The sequence below is a fragment of the Mauremys reevesii genome, linkage group 3 (genome assembly GCF_016161935.1).
Source record: "Mauremys reevesii isolate NIE-2019 linkage group 3, ASM1616193v1, whole genome shotgun sequence".
Taxonomy (NCBI): Eukaryota; Metazoa; Chordata; order Testudines; family Geoemydidae; genus Mauremys; species Mauremys reevesii.
In genome coordinates this window covers 32864379-32872169 of record NC_052625.1, presented here as the reverse complement: position 1 = coordinate 32872169, position 7791 = coordinate 32864379, and positions in this window count along the sequence as shown.

The following is a 7791-nucleotide window of genomic DNA, read 5'->3' as shown; positions in this document are numbered from 1 at the left end:
CCCCCCCCCCCTCGCCGCGCGCCCCGCCCCAGCGCCCGCCTGGCCGCCCAGCCGCGCTAAGCTCGCTCAGCAGCCAGCACAGCGTAACCCCAGCTGCTCTGCTCCCTGCAGTTGGCTGGAGAGCCGCCCAGCTGCGCAAGTCCGCGCCCACCCCCCCACGTCTGGGGGGGCCACCCATGGGTCACCGGGACACAACAAGCTTCCCTACCAACCCTACCCCCTGCCACACCTTCACAGCGGCGGCATGCCCTTCCAGAGTACGCTGCGCCATTTTGTTTTTATATTGCAAGTCAGAGGTAGGTAAGAGACAGACCGAGAGACCGACTCACAGCTGTAGTTGGCTAAGTGACACAAAGTGACACATCTGACCAGGGGACCCCCCTGCTTGCTGTCACTAGAGACGGGACCAGCCACCCTGTAGGTGGGGTGGGGTGAAGTCCTAAAAACAACAAAGCATCCTTTTTTTTACAAACAGCAGCATATCAGCTCATACAACATGCAATAGACACTCTCTCCGCCCACTGGCTGCCCCCTGGACACAGCAGCCAACTTACCACACAGCAGTCCCAGCCGGCTACAGCAGGTCAAAGCTAGCATGCTGTGTCCAGAAAGGAACTGCCTGAGCTAAGCCATAACAAAATCTTCCAAGGTTCCCTAGACTGCTACAAGTGGTATGACATTATGATAAATAAAGGGGGGGGGGAAGCTCCCTTTTATGGACACCCAGCCAGCCAGTAGCTATAAAATCCCTCTTAGTAGCTGTTCTCTAATTGCTCTACCTGTAAAGGGTTAAAAAGTCTCACTGCTATACATAGGAAGTGAGTGGGCACCTGGCCAAAAGAGCCAAGGGGAAGGCTAGAACTCTAAAATTGAAAGACTCCCCTTTTGTCTGTCTGTTGTTCTCCCGGGGAGAGGTGGACAGGGTAGCAGCTATGCTGTAAGAAGCTTGGGCCAGTTATGAAAAAATCATCAGTATCATACCTAGAAACTACTCATTTAAAACCTGAGATATGTAAGTAGATCAGGAAATGTCTAGGAAGATGCAATTAGATTTATCCCTTTTATTTCGTTATGATTTGTGGAGTGGATTCCTCTATGCTAACCCCAGGTGCTTTTGTTTTGCTTGTAACCTTTAGGCTGGACCTCAAGAAAGCTATTCTTGGGGTAGGTCCATACTTACCGTGCGGGTTGACGCGGTGAGTTCGACTTCTCGGAGTTCGAACTATCGTGTCTAATCAAGACGCAATAGTTCGAACTCCCCACGCGTTCCGGTCGACTCCGGAACTCCACCACTGCGAACGGCAGTGGCGGAGTCGACCTTGGAGCCACGGAGTTCGACCCCGCCGCGTCTGGACGCGGTAAGTCAGTCGAACTAAGATAGCTCGACTTCAGCTACGCTATTCGCGTAGCTGAAGTCGCGTACCTTAGTTTGACCCCCACCCCAGTAGTGTAGACCAGACCTTGGTGCTTAATCCTTGTAGTTGCTCTTCTGAAATCTAGCAATAGCCTGAGTTCCCAGATGTATTTTTTTTTTTATTAATTTACCTTTGGTAAGAACAGAATTGGATTTTTGTGTCTTACGAGGTTTGTGCACATGTTTAATTAGCTGGTGGCAAGAGCTGATTTCCTTTTTTTTTCCTCTCTCTCTTTCTCAGCTCTTCCCCGCAGTGGGGGGTGAAAGGGCTTGGGGGTACCTCAGAAGAAGGAATTCCCAAGTGCACCTTCCTGGGCTCTCAGAGGGGTTCTGCATTTGAGTGGTGGCAGCATCTACCAATCCAAGGTCAGAGAAAAGCTGTGACTTTGGGAGTTTAATACAAGTCTGGAGTGGCCAGTATTAATTTTTAGAATCCTTGCAGGCCCCCACCTTCTGCACTCAACGTGCCAGAGTGGGGAATTAGCCTTGACAGACATAAAACAGCTTCTCAAGGGTCAGGGTAGTGTCTACTTCTGGATGTCATACACAAATGTGGGTGGGTGTGAATGGAATTGGATAGTAACAGTAAAATAGCGTCTAGGTACTGAATATAGGAGTCACTGGTAAGAACCAAGCTAAAGGGTATTGTGACCATTTCTGAGATTAGGTTAATCTCTCATCTAAATAGCATACTGTATTTCTTGATAATTTTTTTCTATCTTGTTTTAACAGCAGCAGTTTGTGCAAAAAAAAATAAAAATAAAATTGCTATCTATTAGATGACTTGTAAAACAAGTGTTTCCCTTTTTAAAAACCCTCCTGGCTTTTGTACAGCATTTGTGATGTGATGTTTCCTACTCCATCTACTTTTTATGAAGACAACACAATATAACTTCAAAAACCCTCTTCACATCTGGGTAGAAATTATTTTTTTACTCTTCTCTCTAGTAACATTGTGATTGATGGAGAAGGAAGCCTGCAGCACCCATATCAGGTGGGTCACAACGCACAAGGCAGTGACAAAGAGAAAGGACTCAAAACTGAAGTGACATCTAAGCTGGACATAGGTCCACACACTGCTTTTTCCATCTTTAGAAAACTGCAGACATCTGGGATGTGGCAAAATTAGTTATTCTCATGATATTCCATAAGGAAACCAGCCCATTAGTTCTGCTTCAGTTACTACAGTGTACTGTGCCACTGATCAGGCATTAAAAGAAAGGTAAGTTTCAGTAGGGCAATGCATGTGATAAACTCAAAATACACTTTGCACAGTATCTGTAGGAAACAAGAAGCATGTGGGTGCTTTGTTTGAACCATTGAGAAACGCTGGTCAATTCTGCTCGGTCTGTCAGAACCAACCAAACCTGAAATTGCTCGTTTGCACACTAGAGTATTTTAACTATGTCCAGGGCTTCTGCTTGTTTGGGTTTATAAATTTAATTTTTCAGAGTTTATTTTTGGCAATGTAGGTTTCATGTAGACAGCCTGACTTTTCCAAGGCTCTCTCTATATACTGTAATGTTCCCTAGTGTGCTTTAACATAATACCAACTCAACCATCATTATACTAAAGCACACTAAGAACCTTTAGATCTTGCTCATGTGCACTACATGGGCTAAATAACACGCAACACTGGGTGCTTTAGAAGTCACACCACCATTACATTACTGCTCAGTGTAGACAAGCCCTTAGCTACAAGTAACCATTGCCAGTGTTTTCCGGTGTTTTTCCCACCAATTTCTCTTTTTTGGATCAGGGTGTTTTAACTATGTTGTAACTATGTCACAATTAATATTTTAAAGTCAGTTAGGGAAGGGGGGTTGGCTCATTGAAAGTGTTTGGAAAATGCTTTGTTTATATTGCAATGTTTTATAAATTTTTACCTGTCCACAACAAATACTACAATTAGTGTGGGCACACTTGTTGGCCGTCTCACTACAGATCCAATGATTACATGGGCACAGAGCCAAAATTGTTCATTTAGGCCTAAAGGTGGTCTCTGTCAATGCTGAGGCATATGGGCAGGGGACTGTTAGCAAGCATGTACTATTACTCATGGATTACTTCATTTCTAGTTTTGGCAGCACAGCATATTCCACAGGCACTAAATTCATTTTAATACAGCCTAGCAAAACTGTACTAGCTCACAGGAGAGGGAGTGCTCCTCCCTTCCCCCCCCACCCAATAAATGAATGCATGAGTAAAACAGCTTAGTTTTTTCTTCACGATCCTGTTAAAAGGTGTAATAGATTTTAGACTGGAATATAAAGTTTGCATGAACATTGTTGCAAAAAAACCCAAAACAAACCTTTAATTCCCCTCCTCTACCAATAATATAAATTCAAAGGTCTCAGAAGCTTACAACTGTGTCAAATTACTATGCTAGTGATTTCATCTGGAAATCTGCTATATCCTTTCACTCTAATGCCTCATTTTTAGTGATCTGTTGGCAATGTATACTTATTTTTAGCTTTCCCCTAACCTTGGGGTGTTTGGCACACTAGCACTATGGGTAGCTACTTACAAGCTGTGCCATCTATTTTATGGATTCTTCATTTAAATCCTGTACCTAATTTAATTCCTGCAGGAAACAGATCATCTGTTACAAGTAAAACTCCCAAAAGAAGCAGCAGCTTTTTAGTTTAACAGTTTATTATAAGCTAGCTGATCCAAAGCCCCTAAAATACTTAAGGAGCTGGCTGAAAAGATTTCTCAGGCATTAGCAGTTATCCTTGAGAACTCATGGAGAATGGGAGATCTCAGAAGACAGAAAAAGGGCCAATATAGTACCTATCTATAAAAAGGGGAATAAGGACAACCCAGGGAATTATAGAGCAGTCAGCTTAACTTCAGTACCCAGAAAGATAATGGTGCAAACAATCAATTTTGTAAGCACCTAGAAGAAAAGGTGATAAGTAATATTCAACATGAATTTGTCAAGAACAAATGTCAAACCAACCTAATATCCTGCTTTGACAGGATAACAAGCCTTGTGGATGGGGGGTGGGGAGGAAGAGAACAGTAGATGTGATATCTTGACTTTAGATACTGTCTCACATGGCCTTCTCAAAAGCAATCTAGGGAAATCTAGCCTAGCCAAGACTACTGTAGGGTTGGTGAACAGCTGTTTGGAAAAATCATACTCAGAGCAAGTTATTAAAGTAGTTCACAGTCAAGGTGAAGGGCATATCAAGTGGGGTCCTGCAAGAGATCTGTCCTGGGTCCTGTTCTATTTAATATCTTCATAAATGATTTGGATAATGGCACACAGAATATAAAGTTTGTGGATGATACCAAGATGGGAGGGATTCCAAGTGCTTTAGAGAACAGTATCAGAATGATCTTGACAAACTGGAGACATGATCTGAAATAAAAGGATGAAGTTCAGTAAGAACAAATGCAAAGTCCTGCACCTAAGAAGAAATAATCAATTGCACAAATACAAAATTGGAAGTAACTGGGGGTTATAGAAGATCTCAAACTAAGTATGTGTCAACTATGTAATACTGTTGCAAAAAAGAGAACATTATTCTGGGATGTATGAGCAGGGGTGTTGTAAGCAAGACACCAGATGTAATTCTTCCACTCTACTCAGCATTGATAAGGCCTCAACTGGAATACTGTACTGTGTCCAGTTCTGGGGACCATACTTTGGGAAAAATGTGAAAAATGTGGAGAAAGTCCAGAGGAGAGCAAAAAAATTATTCAAGGTCTAGAAAACATGAGCTACAAGGAAAGATTGAAAAAAACTGGGTTTGTTTAATCTGGAGAAGAGAAGACTGAGGGGGAACATAAGTCTGTAAGTATGTAAAAGGTTATAAAAAGGAGGGTGATAAATTGTTCTCCGTATCCACTGAGGACAGGAAAGAAGTAATGGGCCTAAATTGCAACAAGGGAGATTTCGTTTAGACATTAGCAAAAACATCCTAAGTGTAAGGGTAGTTAAGCACTGGAACAAATTACCTAAGGAGGTTGTGGAATCTCTGTGATGGGAGGTTTAAGAACAGGTTAGACTAACATCGGTCAAGGATGGCCTACTTAGTCCTGTCTCAGTATATGGGACTGAACTAGATGACCTACTGAAGTTCCTTCGAGTCCTACGTTTCTATGAAAGTCAGCAGTTCAGTCATAACAATGTTAGATACCTAATACCTAGTTCTAAATTAGGCTAAATACTCCAAAGCCACTATTTCAATTTACTGCTAGAAATTCATAATTCAACATTCATATGAAGTTGCCACACATTCACTTTAATAATTCAGGTGATCCCTCAAAGGTCTAAATGATGCTTTAGGAATGACAGGAACAAATGACATGGCTGCCATTTTGTATCCTTCAGTAAGAAGGTCGAAAGGTTAGTGCAATGATAATCCTTAAAGTCCCCATATGTATCAGAATGATGACCAGGAGTATTAATCACAGTTTAAACTCATACAAGCAGAGATTAGAAGGCTGTGTTCTGTTTAGTGATTTGTCACAAACTTGCTATGTCTCCGGACCTCTCAACTGTGGTTGCTCAGTTTCCCTCTATGTAAAATGGGGAATAATACTTACCCACCTCAGCAGAAATGCTGTGCAATAGATAGCTGTAAAAATAGAAACAGATCCTGGAGGGCAGCCCAGGCTGAAAAAATTAATGAAGGCTGGCATAAAAGTTGGAGGAAAAGATAACATGGAAGAGGACTATGATAAAAATGCAGTTCAACTGTTAAAAACTTAGGCAACATAGGCACTAAACTTGTATTTTGCCTTTTCACATTACAACAGGACAAAACCACAGGTGCTAAATTATTAGAGGCGGGGGGAGGGATAGCTCAGTGGCTTGAGAACTGGCCTGCTAAACCCAGGGTTGTGAGTTCAATTCTTGAGGGGGCCACTCAGGGAATCTGGGGCAAAATCAGTACTTAGTCCTGATTGAAGGCAGGGGGCTGGACTCAATGACCCTTCAGGGTCCCTTCCAGTTCTAGGAGATGGGTATATCCCCATTATTTATTTATAAGCCCTGAGGCAAGATGCATAAGAACAGCCATACCGGGTCAGACCAAAGGTCCATCTAGCCCAGTATCTGTCTACCGACAGTGGCCAATGCCAGGTGCCCCTGAGGGAGTGAACCTAACAGGCAATGATCAAGTGATCTCTCTCCCGCCATCCATCTCCATCCTCTGACAAACAGAGGCTAGGGACACCATTCTTACCCATCCTAGCTAATAGCCATTTATGGACTTAGCCACCATGAATTTATCCAGTCCCCTTTTAAACATTATTATAGTCCTAGCCTTCACAACCTCCTCAGGTAAGGAGTTCCACAAGTTGACTGTGCGCTGCGTGAAGAACTTCCTTTTATTTGAATTAAACCTGCTGCCTATTAATTTCATTTGGTGACCCCGAGTTCTCGTATTATGGGAATAAGTAAATAACTTTTCCTTATCCACTTTCTCAACATCACTCATGATTTTATATACCTCTATCATATCCCCGCTTAGTCTTCTCTTTTCCAAGCTGACGAGTCCTAGCCTCTTTAATCTTTCCTCATATAGGACCCTCTCCAAACCCCTAATCATTTTAGTTGCCCTTTTCTGAATCTTTTCTAGTGCTAGAATATCTTTTTTGAGGTGAGGAGACCACATCTGTACACAGTATTCAAGATGTGGGCGTACCATGGATTTATATAAGGGCAATAATATATTCTCAGTCTTATTTTCTATCCCCTTTTTAATGATTCCTAACATCCTGTTTGCTTTTTTGACCGCCTCTGCACACTGCGTGGACATCTTCAGAGAACTATCCACAATGACTCCAAGTTCTTTTTCCTGACTCATTGTAGCTAAATTAGCCCCCATCATGTTGTATGTATAGTTGGGATTATTTTTTCCAATGTGCATTACTTTACGTTTATCCACATTACATTTCATTTGCCATTTTGTTGCCCAATCACTTAGTTTTGTGAGATCTTTTTGAAGTTCTTCACAATCTGCTTTGGTCTTAACTATCTTGAGCAGTTTAGTATCATCTGCAAACTTTGCCACCTCACTGTTTACCCCTTTCTCCAGATCATTTATGAATAAATTGAATAGGATTGGTCCTAGGACTGACCCTTGGGGAACACCACTAGTTACCCCTCTCCATTCTGAGAATTTACCATTAATTCCTACCCTTTGTTCCCTGTCCTTTAACCAGTTTTCAATCCATGAAAGGACCTTCCCCTTTATCCCATGACAGCTTAATTTACGTAAGAGCCTTTGGTGAGGGACCTTGTCAAAGGTTTTCTGGAAATCTAAGTACACTATGTCCACCGGATCCCCCTTGTCCACATGTTTGTTTACCCCTTCAAAGAACTCTAACAGATTAGTAAGACACGATTTCCTTTTACAGAA